The 19,504-nt window shown below is 40.0% G+C and overlaps 1 non-coding gene and 1 pseudogene across 1 annotated transcript; one reads left to right on the forward strand and one right to left on the reverse strand.

The window, feature by feature from the left end:
• Positions 1-3,557: 3,557 nt before the first annotated feature.
• LOC118023374 lies at positions 3,558-5,250 on the reverse strand (annotated as a pseudogene).
• A 12,704-nt stretch (positions 5,251-17,954) lies between these two features.
• LOC118023380 lies at positions 17,955-18,056 on the forward strand. The gene has a single exon (XR_004682787.1). It is a non-coding gene; the product is annotated as a U6 spliceosomal RNA (small nuclear RNA).
• Positions 18,057-19,504: the final 1,448 nt, after the last annotated feature.

The following is a 19,504-nucleotide window of genomic DNA, read 5'->3' on the forward strand; positions in this document are numbered from 1 at the left end:
AGTAGGAAGACCATCAGAAAGAATCATTTGTGTTGGTTTCAAGTTTCTTGTTGTAAAATAAATGAATTAAATCAGAAAATTCAAAAATCTCTCCAATATTTGTTTTTTTCCAGTAGAACATTCTTCACTGTATTTCACTTCCAACAGCATTCAAGAGTGGAAAAAATATGAAGGATATTCATTTCACTGAGCTGTTTTGAGTGGCAAATAAACACTTTAAAGTCGTTTTGAAAAAAACAAAGTATGAAAGATTGTACAATATAATAAAATAAAAACAACTATAATGTAGTTGAGATTTATGTGCTTATTTTGATCCTAGGTGGAAAAATTTGTATTAAAATTTCCAAGTAAGATGATCCAGTAATTGCACTACTGGGTATTTACCCCAAAGACACAAATGTAGGGATCCAAAGGGGTACATGCACCCCGATGTTTATAGCAGCAATGTCCACAATAGCCAAACTGTGGAAAGAGCCAAGATGTCCATCAACAGATGAATGGATAAGGAAGATGTGGTATATATACAATGGAATATTATGCAGCCATCAAAAGGAATGAGATCTTGCCATTTGCAATGACATGGATGGAACTGGAGGGTATTATGCTGAGCAAAATAAGTCAAATAGAGAAAGACATGTATCATATGACCTCACTGATATGAGGAATTCTTTGTATTCCTGTATTTTTTTTATTCTTATGTTAATCCCCATACATTACATCATTAGTTTTAGATGAAGTGTTACATGATTCATTGTTTGTGCATAACACCCAGTGCTCCATGCAGAATGTGCCCTCCTCAATACCCACCACCAGGCTAACCCATCCTCCCACCCCCTCCCCTCTAGAACCCTGTTTGTTTTTCAGAGTCCATCGTCTCTCATGGTTCGTCTACCCCTCCGATTTCCCCTGCTTCATTCTTCCCCTCCCACTACCTTCTTCTTCTTCTTTTTTTTTCTTAACATATATTGCATTATTTGTTTCAGAGATACAGATCTGAGATTCAACAGTCTTGCACAATTCACAGCGCTTACCAGAGCACATACCCTCCCCAGTGTCTATCACCCAGTCACCCCATCCCTCCCACCCCACCCCACACTCCAGCAACCCTCAGTTTGTTTCCTGCGATTAAGAATTTGAATCTCAGGAAACAAACTGAGGGTTGCTGGAGTGGTGGGGGGTGGGAGGGATAGGGTGGCTGGGTGATAGACATTGGGGAGGGTATGTGCTATGGTGAGTGCTGTGAATTGTGTAAGACTATTGAATCACAGATCTGTACCTCTGAAACAAATAATGCAATATATGTTAAGAAAAAAAAAAGAAGAAGAAGAAGATAGCAGGAGGGGAAGAATGAATGGGGGGAAATCGGAGGGGGAGACGAACCATGAGATACTATGGACTCTGAAAAACAAACTGAGGGTTCTAGAGGGGAGTGGGGTGGGCGGATGGGTTAACCTGGTGATGGGTATTAAAGAGGGCACATTCTGCATGGAGCACTGGGTGTTATGCACAAACAATGAAGCATAGAACACTACATCTAAAACTAATGATGTAATGTATGGTGATTAACATAACAATAAAAAATTTTAAAAAAATTTCCAAGTAAGAGAAGGTCAAATAACTGAATAATTCCTGACATACAGTGAAATCACTTTATATTAATGGTTGCAAGTTAGTGCTGTATAGTAAGTTTTCATTGTATAAATCTTAAGATTTTGAAGACAGAATTTAGTTCATAATATTCAAATTTACTTAAAAATTTTTATTGCAGTAGACAGGTAATAAAGTATTCTTATATTAGAATTTCTTATTATATTTTAAGAAGAAAACAATGAGATCCTTTTACTATTTGTGAAATGTAGTCATTACCATATAAATTTTATATGTTCACTTTCATATAAAATATTAGTAATATATGGACCATATGTTACTAATCAATATTTAAATTCTTTTAAATACTTGCTGATGTAACTTTATGCCATAGTTTTATCTTTACATGAAAAGATGAAATGGATAAGAGATGACTTTTCCAATCCTCTTGGGGTTTGTGTGAATCTTGTCTTCTGTCCAGCCTCTGTGTGTATTTACAGCAATGTGTGGAGAGGAAGTGTCTCTATAAGCTCAAATTTGCATGTCTCTTTCATCACCCAGCAGTGAGATAGATTGATTTTTACTTCCTTTTTCATCCTTCTAACCAATACACCCTGCCTCCTACCCAGGTTTTTCTTTGACTTTTGAGACTGGGGATGTTGAAGGCTTGTTACACCAATGCTCAGTGAGAAGCCTGTGTAATCTTGACAGATTCTTAAAGTCACAAAAACTACAAAATGTTCTCAGTTGCATCAAATGCCATAAAATCACAAAAGCCACAAAATATTCTCATAAGTATGAAATGTCATATATTCTCTGTGTTAATTCGCAGGCCTAGACAATGCTGTCTTTCAGTGGAAAGATTTCCTGCAGTGCCACATTTTAGGGGAAAGAAGAAATGTAATACTTTTGGTGGGTGCATGTTGAAGTACCGCTCAAGTTTTCTACCCAAGAGCAGAGCTTGGGCCCCAGGGAGTCTGATGATAGAGCTGGAACTGCCACAAATGAGTTGTTTTAATAAATATACTTATGCTTGTTTTTATGTAAAAATAAACTTTAAATTTCTTTTTTTTTTATTATGTTTAGTTAGCCAACATATAGTACATCGTTAGTTTTGGATGTAGTGTTCAGTGATTCATCAGTTGCATACAACACCCAGTGCTCATCACAACACATGCCCTCCTCAATACCCATCACTTTTTTTTTAAAGATTTTATTTATTTATTTGAGAGAGACAATGAGATAGAGAGAGCATGAGAGGGGGGAGGGTCAGAGGGAGAAGCAGACTCCCTGCTGAGCAGGGAGCCCGATGCGGGACTCGATCCCGGGACTCCAGGATCATGACCTGAGCTGAAGGCAGTCGCTTAACCAACTGAGCCACCCAGGTGCCCCCCATCACTTCTTAATACAGGCTAACCAAGAAAAATAGAGAGAAAATATAAATTACTAATGTAAGAAATGAAAGAGGGACCATCACTACTGATCTCATGGACATTAAAAGGATAATAAAGGAATATTATGAAAACTCTATAGCCATAAGTTTTATAACTTAGATGAAATAAACCAATTCTTTGAAAGCCATACTCTACCAAAACTCATACAAGGAGAAACAGATAATCTGCATAGGCTTGCATCTACCAAGTAAATTGAATCAATAATTCATAATATTCCAAAACAAGAAGCACCAAGGCTAGGTGGTTTCACTGAGTTGTGCCAAATATTTGAGAAAGAAATGATTCCAATTCCCTACAATTGCTTTCTGAAACTAGAAGCAGAGGGAATATTTCTAAATCCATTCTTTTTTTTTTTTTAACTAAAATGATGATTTTTAATGGGAACCAGAGGTATGGTTACAATTACATAGTCCTACACAAAAAACCTGTGGCTGATCAGGAGTTGAAAGGTTACAAAATAATGAGGGTAACACTGGGTACAAGATGAAAAGCTGTTGCAGAACCTCAGGAGCCAAGCTAATACGGCCTCTCCTTGCGATCCTGTCTGTGCTCATCTGGAGTCCATCTTGCCAGGGCCAAAGTTACCTCTGTCCCCACAATCCTGGCCCCCTCGGGAGTTCCCATGGTCCCCGCCTCGGCCTTGGTAGCCGCCCCGATCATAGCCTCCTCTGCCACCACGACGATCATCTCCATAGTTACCCCCATATGAGAGCCTTCTGGTCCCCCTCCTTGGCCATCTGGTTTAGGGGCCTTACATTGGTTGCATTCATTCCTCCAAGAGAAGTTCATGTTCTCACATATAGGATTAGGACACTTCAGTCACCAGCTCGCTGCTGGCCGCTGCCACCAGCTCCTCCACTAGGGAATCCTCCCTGGCCACCACCACCACTGCCACGACCTCCATAGCCTCCACGGCCAATGGGTCCTCCTTGCCCTCGGCCTCCACAATTACCACCATCCCGATTGAAGTCTGCTCGCAGAGTAACAGATGAGACCTTGATGGGATTCCCAGAGAATTCTTTACCATCAAACCAGTCAGTAGCTGCTTTAGCAGAAGGTGGGTCATCAAACAACACTGTTGCCTCTCCCTTCAGCTTGCCCGTTTCCCTGTCTGTGTACAGATTAATCATGGGCTGTCCTGTTTTCTTATTTGTCTCAATAATACCCATCTGTTTGAAGTAATCAGCCACAGACTCAATTGTAACATTTTCACCCAAGCCTTGCACGAAGATGGTGGTGTTGTCTGAATTATCCTGTTCAGAGTCATGATGTGATCCCTGCTCACGAGGGCCACCAAATTTATTGAAGCCACCATGGTCACTTCTGCCCATGCCGCCTCTGCCTCCACGGCCACCTCCACAACCTCTGGGTTCATAGCCACTGCTGCCGCAGTTGTAACCACCGCCACCACCCCGGCCGTGGCCCCCACGGTCCTGCTGGCCTCACCCATAGCCACCGCCACCACCACTCTGGCCCTGATTGCCATAACCGCCACCACCACCACTCATGGAGGACTGATCTTGGCCATAGCTACCTCCACTGCTACTGTTGTACTGGTTCTGCTGTCCATAGCCTTGAGGGGGATTATAGCAGCTTTGCTGCTGTCCATAGCCTTGTTGCTGTCCACGATAGGCAGACTGCTGGCCATAGCCCCACTCTGGGGCAGCCCATAGCTGCTGCTCTGAGAACCACTACCATAACTTCCCGAGGTGCTGCTAGGGGCTGGCTGCTGGCCATAGCCAGGAAAAGAGGACTGTTGCCCATAAGATGACTGAGAACTCTGGCTACCACCTTAGCCACCGGTTGAGCCATATCCCTGGGGAGCTGACTGAGTGCCATAGCTGTTCTGGGTCTGTCCATAAGAAGAACCATAGCTGCTCTGGCCATAGCCTGAAGTGTCTGCTGACTGTCCATAACCACTGTAACTCTGCGGTCCATAGGGCTGATTGCTCTGCTGGGAATAGCCCTGCCCAGGCTGGGTGGGGTAGGCCCCATAGCTTCGGGTTGCTTGTTGGGTATAGTAGGTTGAGGCCATGTCCGCAAATGTGCGCACAGGCCGACAAGCAATGAGATTCCAACACCACAGAGCACCAGCACCTCGAGGACTCTCTTAATCCATTCTATAAAGTGGATGCCTGGGTGGCTCAGTTGGTTGAGTGACTGCCTTCAGTTCAGGTCATGATCCTGGAGTTGCAGGATCGAGTCCTGCATCAGCTCCCTGGTCAGTGGGGAGCCTGCTTCTCCCTCTGCCTGCTGCTCCCACTGCTCATACTCTCTCTCTGTCAAATAAATAAAATCTTTAAAAAAAATCCATTCTATAAAGCTAGCATTATCCTATTACGAAAACTAAAGAAAGATATTATGAGAAAGGGAAACTACAGACCAATATCACTCATTAATATAGGTGCAAAAATCCTCAACAAAATATAGGCACATTGAATCCAACAGGGAATTCAAAGAATTATACACCACAACCAAGTGGGATTTATTCCAGGTATGTGAGGTTGACTCAACATTCAAAAATTAATTAATGTAATCCATCACATCAATAGACTAAAGAAGAGAAATTATATGATCACATAGACAGATGCTGAAAAATCATTTAATAATCATGATTTTAATCATTCATTATTAAAAACTCTCAACAAACTAGGAATGGAGGGAAATTCCTCAAGTCGATATAGAACTTTCACAAAAACATACACATAACATCATATTTAGTGATTGTGAACAAGGCAAGGAGGTCTCCTCTCATCACTCCTATTCAACATTGTATTGAAAGTCCTAACTGAGCAGTAAGACAAGAAAGGAAATACAATGTATACATATTGGACAGGAAGAAATAAAACAGTCTTTGTTCACAGATGACATGATTGTTTATGTAGAAAGTTTGAAAGAATTGACAAAAACATTCCTGGAACTAATAAGCAATTATAGCAAGGTTACAGTATATAAGGTTAATATACAAAAGTCAGTTGCTTTTCTATTTACTAACAATGAACAACTGGAATTTGAAATAAAAAAACACGACACCATTTTCATTAGCATCAAGAAAATGAAGTATTTAGGTACAAATCAAATTAAATATGTATATGATTTATTTGAAGGAAAACAAAAAACTGATAAAGAAATGAAAAATCTAAATAAATGGAGAGAAATTCTATGTTCATAGTTTGGAATATGAACTCAATGTTGACTAAATATTGTCAAAATGTAAGTTATTCCCAACTTGGTTAAGAAATTCAATATAATCCCAATAAAAAATCTCAAAAGTTATTTTGTTGGTATTGACAAACTGATTCTAAAGTTTATATGGGGAGGCAAAAGACACAGAATAGTCAACACAATATTGAAGAAGACCAAAGTCAGAGGATTGACATTGTCATTGTGCACTGATCTGGCTGCAGGGCTTCGCCATGAGTTTGCATATGGCAGTGGACGCTGGATGAGAGTTGGGTGGACAGCATGCAGTTGCACAGCTAAAAGAGCTGGCTGGGTTAGATAATTCTCTGTTGTGGGAGCCATCTTATGTATTGTAGGATGTTTAGTAACATCCTACACAAGGATTGAGAACCATATCTCTAGAGAAATGAATGGTATAGGTGCTTCCAAACTAGAAGGTAGTTTGGGCTTGGGGAAAATTTAATTTCATGAGTGATGTCTGTGTTGTTGCTGAAACATCAGGCACATGTATTCTGATTGGAAGGTCTGTCAGGGACTCAATGTTGCAATGCCCATACTGGGCATCTAAAATGAAAATGAAAAAGCAACCTGTGAAATAAGAGAAAATATTTGCAAACCATATATTTGTTAAGGGGCTAAATCCAAAATATATAAAAAATTCATACAGCTCAATAATAAAGAAAAACAAAACAATTAAAAATGGGTGTGAAGTACATGAGTAGACATTTTTCTAAAGATATAAAAACAGCCAACAGGTATATGAAAAGGTGCTCAACATCCCCTATTGTCAGGAAAATGCAAATCAAAACCACAATGAGATATCACATCACACCTGTCAGAATGGCTATTATCAAAAGTACAAGAAATGACAAGTGTTGGTGAGGATGTAAAGGAAACTCTTTTGCACTGTTGGTAGGAATATAAATTGTTGCAGCCACTGTGGAAAATGGTATGGAGGTTCCTCAAAAATTAAAACAAAACAAAACAAAACAAAACTACCATACAATTCAGCAATTTCATTTCTGAGTATTTATCTGAAGAAAATAAAAATACTAATTTGAAAAGCTATATGTATCCCTATGTTTGCTGTAGCATTATTTACAATAGCCAAGATATGAAAACAACCTAAATGTCCATCAATGGATGAATGGATAAAGAAGGTGTGATACACACACACACACACACACAATGGAATACTACTCAGCCATAAAAAAAGAATGAAATCTTGTCATTTGCAGCAACATGGATTGACTTTGAGGGCATTATGCTAAGTGAAATAACTCAGATAAAGACAAATACCATATGATTTACCTGTATGTGGAACATAAAAAGCAAAACTGATGAACACACAAAACGAAATGAAACCAAACTCATAGACACACATAAAAAAACATATTGCTAGAAGGAAGGGAGTTGGGAGAGTGGATGAAATGGGTGAAGGGGGTCAAGAGGTACAAACTTCCAGCTATGAAATAATTAAGTCATGGGGAGGTAATGTACACCATAGTGACTATAGTTAATATTATTGTAGTGCAAATTTGAAAGTTGCTAAGAAAATAAATCTTAAAAGTTCTGATCACAGAAATTTTTTTTATAACTTTGTATGGTGCCAGGTGATAATTTCACAATATACACAAGTGACAAATAATTATGTTGTACAACCTAAACCAATATGACGTATGTCAAGTATACTTCAAAAAAAAAAAAAAACCAGAAAAGGATATCATGTTGTTACTTGTAACTAGTGTATTTGAAACCCCAGGAAAGGTTGAGAGAGTAACACATTTTCTTGCTGCAGAGCACTCATTTCTAGGAAGTAGGTGGACTCTTTTGCATCTATTGGCCTGACACTGGAAATATGGCCTCTTCTAAGGCGGGGTCCTGTGACAAACATACTGCTTCATTTCTGTTGGTTGAGCACTTCAGGTTTTATCAGAAAAGATTATAAACTAATGATAAATCTTCCAAAGCATCCAATACTTCAATTTACTATTTCTTGGATTTATGTAAAAGTGATTAAGGAAATCTGTGAAACAAGAACATAAATCACTAGATGAACATCTGACATTTAGTGAGCCATTATTAGCGATTAGAGAACACTCAGAGTAGTAGGTAATAGAAGACTTTCAAATTATATGAAACTCAAGTTCTGTGGAGTGAGTAGAAATCTAAATAGACATGAGCTTTTTCTCATTTAAGACACTTCTGACTTAACTATTGTGAAATTATGGATGAGTGAGAATTAGAGAAGAACAAAACAAAACCCCTTTGCTAAGGAGGCCCAAACAGTAAAAAATGGAAAGAGATTGAGAAATAATGAGAAAAATCAAAGCCTGTGGTTTTTTCTCTGCATCATTCAGTCTTAATCTGTGCCCTTTTAAAATGTTTATTGAGAGGTTTCCCATGCCAGAGTTTAACCACTTTCTTTACTATCTGACTCTATAGTACTCTTTTTTAATCTGCTCCTTAACTATAAATTAGTAATTAAACAACAAAGTAATAGAGTAGAAAAAAATTCAGGTCTTAACATACTTGTATTAGTCTTTATTGAAGTTCTGAGTCAGTTTATTTGATAAAACGATTACTGACGCCTACTTTTGTACTCAGTTGTAAGAGGCATAAGAAATCACATGTAGGAACTTGATAAACTGGTCTCAAGCAGGACTTCAGAGGAATGAACAACAAGCCTTTCCAAATTAAACAATCAGAACCTTGCCTCCCTTGGCATTAATTCTTTTGATGTGAGTAAGACATAGCCCTCACAGCAGAATGGCAAAGCTTTGAAAGCATTATCTCAAAGGACAAAAATAGAGCATGCAGAAATGTAAACTGGAGCTCAGAGAATTCCACAAACTGAAAATAGATGAGAGTGTGATAAACGATGAAAATTTTATTGGAAAGCACTTGAAAAAATGCCTGGTGGAAGAGTCTAAAATTCATTTCTCCTGATATCTTATAGAGATATTTTTTAAAAAAGAAAGTAATTAGCTCAGGAAATCACCTGTCAGAGAATGATGAAAGGACAGACTCTTCTGTGATGACCTCCAGTAAGGACCAAATCCTCCTTAGGGTTCATCCTCTGATCCTCTCGGGATAGGGAGTTGGGGTACTTGTCACCCTTCTACCTGTGGGAAGTGACTTATGCCTGACTGCATGTTAGACAGGGGAGTGGTCTGAAACCTAGATAGATAGTCATAAAAGCCACGTCAGGGACACTTCAATATAAATGTCTGGAGGAGTTGAAATGGAAAAAAAAAAAGATTTCAGACTATCTAGAGCCCTGAAAGAGCCTTCTAAATCCTACCTACCAACTGTTTAAATCACTGGTTTCATCCCTAAGGGAACATCAGAAAATTAAGGAGGTGAAAGCCAAACTCAAACCTTGCTGCAACTTTTGGAAAACTCAATCTTTGCTATGAACCCTCAGGTTTCATGGGATGATCCAATCATTGATTTAAGAATAAGAGTAATAAAAACAGAGGAATCAGCTCTATTCGAACATTCAGAATCCAAGGAGTAATGACAAAATGACTTTGGAGCCTTTAGTCCTTGTCTACAGACAAACAAGACTAGTATTAATGGCCTTTGGAAAGATGCCCTTTCATATTTGACACTGAGTGCATCAGATACAAATAGAAAACCTTGAGAAAATGTGAGTCTGTCTTCCTTAGAGGTCACCATTTATTATGTAAACACTGAGAGCCTCCTTTGTTTTCCTTGCTGGGTCTGTACCTCACAGCTACCCTGGCACACATCCAGCCCAGCCAGGTACCCTCTGACCAGCCCTTCAGATGGATCTACAGTCACCTCAGAAACCTCAGGGTCACCTAGTGATGAGCTCACCAGGTCCCTCTGCACCCTGATGCCATTCTCCTCTGTCTCCTCATGTGAGTGTCCTGTGGTAAACAAGACTTTTACTCTACGTGGACACCTGAGACATCCTCACCTGGCTCACCACTGCCTGCTTGTCTGGTATCAAAAGGAGCCCTTCGAGCAGCACTGCAGACTACCACTTACTATGAAAGTCAATCTGACATCTAAAATGTGCTACAGTGTCCTTGTGTGTGTTCTGTGTTTTTGTTTTTGTTTTTAATTTGAAAAACAAGGATGATGTCAACATCTACATTAGGAAGTATTAGTAAATTGAGACTTGTTATCTGAAGAATTAGTCATGGTTCTAACAGGGCCAAGACAGGGAAACAGATACACTGACATGAGTGAAATAATAATGCTGAATGATTTTCATTCATTATTATTCATTTCATTCATTATTAGGTGGGTTGTATTTAGAGTAATTGCTAAATTATAGAATTATTCTCTTATCAGCTTTGTTACACTCTCATACCTGGGTGCCTAGAGCAGAATTCTTAAAATGTGACGAAGGTACATGTGCTGGAGGAGGAGGAAAGAATTCATTTATTTGTTCAACCAAATGGTTAAATGAACTATGATCAAGAGCTGGGAATCTAAAACACTTCCTTCAGGGGCGCCTGGGTGGCTCAGTTGGTTAAGCGACTGCCTTCGGCTCAGGTCATGATCCTGGAGTCCCTGGATCGAGTCTCGCATTGGGCTCCCTGCTCGGCACAGAGTCTGCTTCTCCCTCTGACCCTCCCGCATCTCATGTGCTCTCTCTCATTCTCTCTCTCTCAAATAAATAAATAAAATCTTTAAAAAAAAGAAAAAGAAAGAAAACACTTCCTTCAATTTATGCTAAGCAAAATTACCTTAAGCATGAACACCCCAGCTGCAGCCATTAAAAAAATATTAAAAGTTACCAAAAGAATGCAGCAAAAAGATTGCATGTCCTGAGTCTTGGATCAGATCCAGGGTGCAGTCCTTACAAGCTGGGAGATCTTGGGCAAGTCACTGAATGTTTCTAAGCTTCGGTGTCCTCTTCTGTAAAATGTCAACCTCACAGGACTGCTCTGAAGAGTTAAGTGTGACAATAAATTTGAGAACATTTTGTCAGTGCTATTCAAATGGTCTCATTTTAGAATTTATTGCTTTTAAAGCTATGTAAGTTGTGTACTGAGACACTTAAAAATTCTTTACCACACGTGGCAGGGTTCAGAGAGCTCTGATTCACATGATGCTGATTCACAAATGTCAACCACATCTAAATTTGGGGCATTTCTGGGAGCCTGTGGTGGTGAGCACTTCCCTCCCCACGTGCTGCTGCTGCTGGTGGGTTTCATCTGTTCTCCTTCCCATTTCTCCTCAAAACCCCAAGGCCACCCCCACCAGTAGCACAGACGATACCTTGCACTTAAGGTAGATTCAATATACATTTTTGTAGTTGACCTCTATAATTAAGCACCAAGCATAATTAAGCTTCCATATGAAAAAGTCTTGCAATTTCCAAAGAACTGACAAAAAAAGGTACATTTGAAGATCAATATATTTGGAAATTGAGGACTGCCTGCACAATATTTTTTCATGTGAAGACCTGGCATAATTTTTCTCTAAATTAGATAAAGGATATACCCTGACTAATGTTTAAAGCTATGGGCAGTTGTAAAATCCTAAGTTGTGATTCCATTTACACTTGTACCTGCCAAAGCTTAATCAAATTAGGAGTGGAAATCCCTCAATCTGATAACAGTTATCTATAAAACAACCTAGAGATAAACATGGTGAAATATCAAATGTATTCCTTCTAAGTCAAGAAAAAGACAAGGATGTCCACTCACATCACATTCTATTCAATCTTGTACTGGAGGTCCTGATAGTACAGAAAATCAAGAAAAAGAAATGAAAAATATAAATCAAAAAGGAAGAATTAAAGATGTCTTTATTTGTAGATGGTGATTGTGTACATAAAAAAATCAAAGGAATTCACATGATGGAGCTGAAAATGATATGTATTTTGATCTAGGTGGTGGTTACAGAGGTAGATAAGTAAAAAGTCACTCAGCTGTACCCTTAAGATTTATGAATTTTATTTTATATAAATTGTACCTAAAATAAGCTATAAGGATTTAAAAATAATTTACATTTATTTATAACCATGTATACTTTAAAAGCATACCTGCAAATTATTTGACACTCCTCCCTTCAATATATGGAGCTTAATGCCTCGCCACCATAATGTGGACTGGACATGATGACTCCAGCCTATCAAACCATCAGATCTGCCCTGACCTGCATTTTGATTATAACCTTGTGAAAGATCTGGAGCCAGGACCACTTGATTAAACTGCTCCCACAAAATTGCAAGAGATATTAATGTTTATTGTTGTTTTAAACCAATAAATTTTGGGGTAATTTGTTATACAGCAATAGATAATATCTGTCTCCAGGGTTAGTGGTTATATTTGAGTAGTATAGTTCACCCAACTATAAATGATTGAAATGTTTGAGGTTCTTTATATCTTATGTTCTAATCTGGAAAACCAGTGTTGAGTGCTGTGTATAAGGCATTATTTAAATTAGAACATATCTAGGTCTGATAGTAAAATGTGCAAGTAATACTATGTTATTAAATTTCTAGTTGTCTCTGAATAGACACTTTTCCAAAGAAGACATCCAGATGGCTAACAGACACATGAAAAGATTCTCAACATCACTCATCATCAGGGAAATACAAATCAAAAACCATGATGAGATACCACCTCACACCTGTCAGAACGGGCTAAAATTAACAACATGAGAAACAACAGGTATTGGTGAAGATGTAGAGAAAGGGGAACACTCTTGCACTGTTGGTGGGAATGCAAACTGGTGCAGCCACTCTGGAAAACGGTATGGAGGTTCCTCAAAAAGTTAAAAATAGAACTACTCTATGATTCAGCATTTGTACTACTAGGTATTTACCCAAAGGATACAAAAATACTGATTCAGGGGTGCCTGGGTGTCTCAGTCATTAAGCGTCTGCCTTTGGCTCAGGTCATGATCCCAGGGTCCTGGGATTGAGCACCATGTCGGGCTCCCTGCTCTGTGGGAAGCCTGCTTCTCCCTCTCCCACTCCCCCTGCTTGTGTTCCCTCTCTCACTGTGTCTCTCTCTGTCAAATAAATAAATAAAATCTTTAAAAAAAATACTGATTCAAAGGTGTACATGCACCCTGATGTTTATAGCAGCATTACCAACAATAACTAAACTATGGAGAGACCCCAAATATCCATCGACTGATGAATGGATAAAGAAGATATGGTGCGCACACACACACGCACACACACACGCGCGCGCGCGCACACACACACTGGAATATTACTCAGCCAACAAAAAGAATGAAATCTTGCCATTTGCAACGATGTGGATGGAGCTAGAATGTATTAAGCTAACTGAAGTAAGTCATTTAGAGAAAAACAAATACCATATGATCTCACTCAATGTGGAATTTAAGAAAGAAAACAGATGAACATATGGGAAGGGGAAAAAGAAAAAAAAGGAGAGAAACAAGCCCATAAGTGACTCTTAATGATAGAGAACAAACTGAAGGTTGATGGAAGGAGGTGGATGGGGAATGGGCTAGGTGGGTGATGGGTATTAAGGAGGGAACTTGTTGTGATGAGCACTGGGTGTTGTATGTAAGTGATGAATCACTGAAATCTACTCCAGAGACCAATATTACACTGTATGTTAACTAATACAATTTATTTATTTTTAAAAAGATTTTATTTATTTATTTATTTATTTATTTATTTATTTATTTGACAGAGAGAGAGAGAGAGAGCACAAGTAGGCAGAGCAGCAGGTAGAGGGAGAGGGAGAAGCAGGCTCCTCGCCAAGCAGAGAGCCCAATGCGGGGCTCTATCCTAAGAGCCTGGGGTCTGAGTCAAAGGCAGACACCCAACCAACTGAGCCACCCAGGCACCCTAACTAACAAAATTTAAATAAAAAAAATTCTAGTTGCCTCGTCCCACTTTTGGACTCCAGATGAATACAAATTCTCTACATATTCAGAATAGGTTTTTTATAGCCATGGTGGGTAACAGAACAAACTAGAGCAAGAATGAGAGAATCATACTAAAGTTGCTTTCGGGGAATTTTTCCATGGTAGCAAACCATGGCATAAATATTGAGGACCCCTCTTGTCAAAGTGACAGGGTGAGAAAGAAGTGGAAGGAAACTGCTTCCTCTCCAGGAACAGTTCTTAGTCTCTAAGCAATTGCATGTTGATCTCATTATACTAAGTTTGTTCTTATAAATTAGATTTCAAGTCCCTATAAATCATCTTCTTTTTTTTTTTAAAGATTTTTTTTTTTATTTGAGAGAGAGAGACTGAGAGAGAGCATGAAAGAGGGGAGGGTTGGAGGAAGAAGCAGACTCCCTGCCGAGCAGGGAGCCCGATGCGGGACTCGATCCAGGGACTCCAGGATCATGACCTGAGCCGAAGGCAGTTGCTTAACCAACTGAGCCACCCAGGCGCCCTATAAATCATCTTCTTGTTTATACTTTTGAAGCACCAAGAAGTCAGGTTGGTACTTACACAATGATAAATGTCTGGTTAGGACAGTGTCCCCATCACAACAGCTGCTTCCCTAGCCAACTTCCTGTGCTTATGGGCCCCTCAACCTTCAGCTTTCAGAACTATTTACAGCTTGTTGTTATTGTTACAAGGCATAAATCCTTCTACACACACTAAATGATCACACATAGCAGTGTGTGGCAATCCTTTTAGCTTTCAGTAAACTAAGAAACCTAATTCTCAACAAAATGCCATAATTTGCAGCCCCAGGACTTCTTCAGATTAGTCCTTTCAGTATTAGTGGAAAGAAAGCAGCACAGATGTTTCCAACTCAGTGTGCCAGTCTTCAATACCTTTTCTGCGGCTTTTCCATTCAGTCCATAATTTCAACAGTAAGTTTGTTAAATGAGCCCTTCAAAATTCATGATAATGAATAATTTTAAGTGATTTAAACTATAAGTACTAGAAACAAGTAAGCACTTGATAATGGATGTGTAAGAATTTCCCCTCAAAAGATCATTAGTATTTCCCTACAATTACTTGTGGTTTTCTCAGAGTATCAGTTTTCTCTGAAAAGCAAGGAAAAGTTAAAGAATAGGAATAAATACCTGAACAAGCATGTCTTGACCACAGGCATGTTCTTGATGCCTTTTACACACACAGTGTGTCCTTTTAACAAAACACACACCTTAGGGGGAAAATGAGCAGGTATGGATGGTAATATGCAGTTCAGTGGAAATTACTCTTAAGCTGACAAAGTTAAGATTCAACCATAAAACCATTAATTTCAAGAAATATGAAAGCAGAAATTTTTTATGTCAGGAGAGAATTTTATAAGTAAGAATCACAGTGGGAATTAATGCTTAATAATAATAATGATAGTGACAGTAATTTTAAAAATCATGAAAATAATATAAAACACCTCCCTTTGCCCCCCCCCCCATTTGAAGTACTTTCAGAATTAAGTGGAAGGTGATACCACTGAAGTAAGATGAAGGAACCCTGGAAAGATTTCTTTGTTAAAGGAGCTTTGGAAAACATAAGATGAAGGTAAATAATAAAGTTTGGATGGATGTAAGTACACATTGCTGTGTTAATAAAACTACGTCACCTATATTCTGCTCTAGTTGGAGTTTTGATGGTCGACACGAAAAGAAATGAGCTGTGGCCAAGGGAAGAGGAGGTGAGGGTCACAGGGAGTGTGGTGCTGAGAACACTCGGCAGAGGTGATGAAAGGCAGATTTGTAGATACAAAAAAAAGGAAAACTTAATGGGGAGATAGGAGATGCCAGACTGAGGGACATTTTTGGTCACTGGAATCTTTGGTTCAGTGGGGCCAAGGCTGGACAGGGGTGGTGGTGGCAAGGGGAGAGGTGTCAGAAGGTTTCAGTCTGTGACCTCAGGACAGGCGCCTCTCTCTCATCACCTCCTCAGCCAAGAGCCCATGGGGTTATCTAAGCACACTCTGATCTTGCAGTGGGAGTGTTATGCATTTTATTCTTGCTTTGATCCAAGAGATTAGTGTGCTCTTCACCACGTTCTCCATGAAGAGAGTGGGGACAGACAGGATTTAGAGGAAACCCGGGGGACCTGCTTACAAGCTACTGTGCTTAGAGGCAGAGAGCATTCTAACTTTTCCCCCAAGATAAAGTGAAACTGCAGATATCCAGGACAGGAACCAGCTCCCAGCCTGTGTCTGCACAAGGACATTCTCTACAGTGGAGGCAGAGCCTGGAGGACAACTCATAGGCCCCTAAAAAAGGGTTTTGTGTGTTACCAGACTATCTTGGTCATCATGTGATACCTCCTTTCAGACTTTTCATCAGTCAGTGAGTCAACACACACTGAATAACCACAGGGTGCTATTAGTGTTAAGTGTTCAGTCATATTAAAGGGCCTTATAGGGGCACCTTGACATGGATATGTAAGAATTTCCCCTGGCTCAGTTGGTTAAGTGTTCACTTTTTGCTTTCGGCTCAGGTTGTGATCTCATGGGTTGTGGGATGGAACCCTGAGTTGGGCTCCCAGCTCAGTGGGAAGTTTGTTTGAAGATTCTCTCCTGTGGCCCCTTCCTCCTCATGCTCTCTCTCTTTTTCTCCCTCCCTCTCTGAGTGGATGGATAAATCTTAAAAAAAAAATAGAGGGTCTTATAACATAGGCCACATTTCTTTCTACTTTCTAGGGCTTTGCCCATGTGCACACTGGCCAGAGAATCTTTATTTATACCATTTCAAGAACACCATTATAATAGAAGTTGCCTCTAAAAATGCAGCAGTTAATGTTGTATGGAGCAAAAAGAAATGGAAAGAGCAAGCAAGGGTTTTGACATCAAAACTAGATGCCAAATCTGGTCCAGCTCCAGCTGAGAGATCTTGGGCCAGCTGCCTGACCTCTGAATGTTTTCCCCTCATCTATAAAATTAGGATACTGTTGTTGATGATGATGTTGATCCCTAGCTCCTGCTGTTAGGAATAACACATAAAGTGTGAAGGGTAATGTGAGTGTCAGCTGTTCTAGCTGTAACTCAGGGTTGGAGACCTTGGTCCCATGAAAGCCTAGATCTGCTATTTCTGGCCCATAGCAGGGTTTCCTGGAGGTGAGCATGACAAGCTTTTCATGGTGGGGGCAGACAACCTCAGGTTCCAAGGAAAGCCATCTCCAGACCTCACTAGTAGCCCTGATGGATGATAGAGACTTCTGTGCAGATGTTGTGGGGCAGGATCATGCTTACTGTCTTGCAGGCTTATGCAAAATAAGCTCTACTCTACATTAGTTTTTAGAAATTATAAACTGCTGCAGGGCTCTGAGTTTAGATTCAATACTTTTGAAATCTTGATAAATAGAATTAAAGGAAAACACACGATTTAGAGACTATCAGATGTTTTCTTTTATGAAAGGTAAAGTCTGAATTGCAATTTTTCTCTTTGAGAAAAGTTAAAAAAATTATCTCACTATTGGTTTAGTTTTCCAAAGATGAAGCCAAGATCCTATACTGGAATGGAGTTCAAGACAATGTAGAACTACATGGCTTTCTACAATAATGCCAAGGTGGTCTTTACTGTGGGTAGAATTGCATTTCTTCATTCATTCATTCATTCACTTATTCATTTAACTAGGATGCACTGAGCTACTGTGTGCCTACCTCCTCTAGGTCCTGAGTGCTGCCCTCTGGAGCTCATGTCACTCATGCTGGGTACTGTGCAGTCAAGGGGTTATCTGACAGGGGATGGGCCTGGTCTTGGAAGACTTCCCTGAATAAGTGAGTTGAAGCTAAGATCTGCAGGATGAGTCAGGGACTTTATAGTGAAAAGAAGATGACTACTCACTTCGGTGGCACAGACTAAAATTGGAACAATACAGAGAAGATGATCATAGTCCCTGTACGAGAGTGACATGCAAACTAGTGACATGTTCTGCATTTTTGCATGACAACATGAATGTATTTAATACCATACTTAAAATGGTATGTTTTATGTTGTGTCTATTTTACCGTAATAAAATAAAGGGGGGTGCTGTTGAGAAGGTCCTGCTGCAGGCAGAGGGGATAGCAGGGAGAAATGTCTAGTGGGAAGGAGCATGGATGCGAACAAAGCCAGCAGGACTTGTTTGTCAAGATTCGGGGGGTGGTGTGTGGCCCAAGATGAAGCTGGAGTTGCAGGCAGAGGCCACATCAAACCTGGATATTGATGTCCTGAAACCAGTGGGAGTTTGTGGAGGGCTTTCATCAGGGCAGTGATGTATTTGTGTTTTAAAAAATCACCCTGGACTGGGGTGGAGAGCAGGTGGAGGAGCCACAGACGAGGCTGAGCAGTTAGGAAGGTGTCAGAGTTCTTCAGGAGGGACATTGGGTGCCACTTGAACTAGGGCATTAGGTATGGAGACAAATGGATAGATTTGAGAAGATTTGGGGAGCAAATGGCTGAACTTGACGGGTTCCTCAGGGGCAAGGGAGGAGACCCAAGAGAGATTTCCATGTTTCTTGATGGATGGTGGTGTCAGTGACTGGGACAGGAAACACAGAGAGACGGAGTTTGTAGAGGTGTATCATGATTCTTGTTTAGGTCATGCAGAGTTTGTGGATCTTGGGAGGTCTGCAGTTGCCAGTACAGGGGCTCCCATGCATAGGTGTTGACTCAGAGTTCACAGAGGCCCACACTCATTTCTGGCAGAGTCTCTGATGTTACTACCTGGCTCACAGCAGTGTTGTTCCCTGAGGCACAGCTGTCACATGCCTCACAGTGGACATGGGAAGCATCAGGACCACTCCCAAGAGAAAACAGATGGAACGCCCAGTCTGCCTCATGCAGCAGGTTGGCCTGCTCCACTGGGCAGCTGACAAAACAATTTCTTCTTCTAATGGCTGCTCTCAAAGAAGACACATTGGCTTTGTGACAGAATCTTGACTAAACTGTATGTGGTGTGGGTGTTGAGTATACACAGCTGGGATGCCATCTGTGTGTCCTACTCTGGTCTTTAGATCCAAGGATGAACCATCATGAGTGCTTCTGAAACATCAGCATATAAAACAGAAGCTGGACGATGAATAACTGAAGATTAATGTGATGTCCTATCACAGGCTTGAGTCCTTAGAACAGCTGCTTTTTCATTTAATTTTGGAAAATAAAAAACATACACAGTGGAGATCCACCGTAGGCAGAAGTAACATTCTTGAGCTCTCCTTCCTGCCTCTAGCCTCTCCATAATCCTGGGACTGTCCCAGACTCATTCTGAAGTAACTCCATTTTTATTCATGCCCCACTGATGAAAGGTATGTAAAAGCTTCAATTTAATAATCAAATGTCGAGAAAACAATGTTTTTTAAAGGCTCTTGCTTTAGGACATACCATCTAGGCAACTAAGCATGTAATAAA

The sequence above is a fragment of the Mirounga leonina genome, unplaced genomic scaffold (assembly GCF_011800145.1).
Source record: "Mirounga leonina isolate KUSES-001 unplaced genomic scaffold, KU_Mleo_1.0 Mir_179, whole genome shotgun sequence".
Classification (NCBI taxonomy): Eukaryota; Metazoa; Chordata; class Mammalia; order Carnivora; family Phocidae; genus Mirounga; species Mirounga leonina.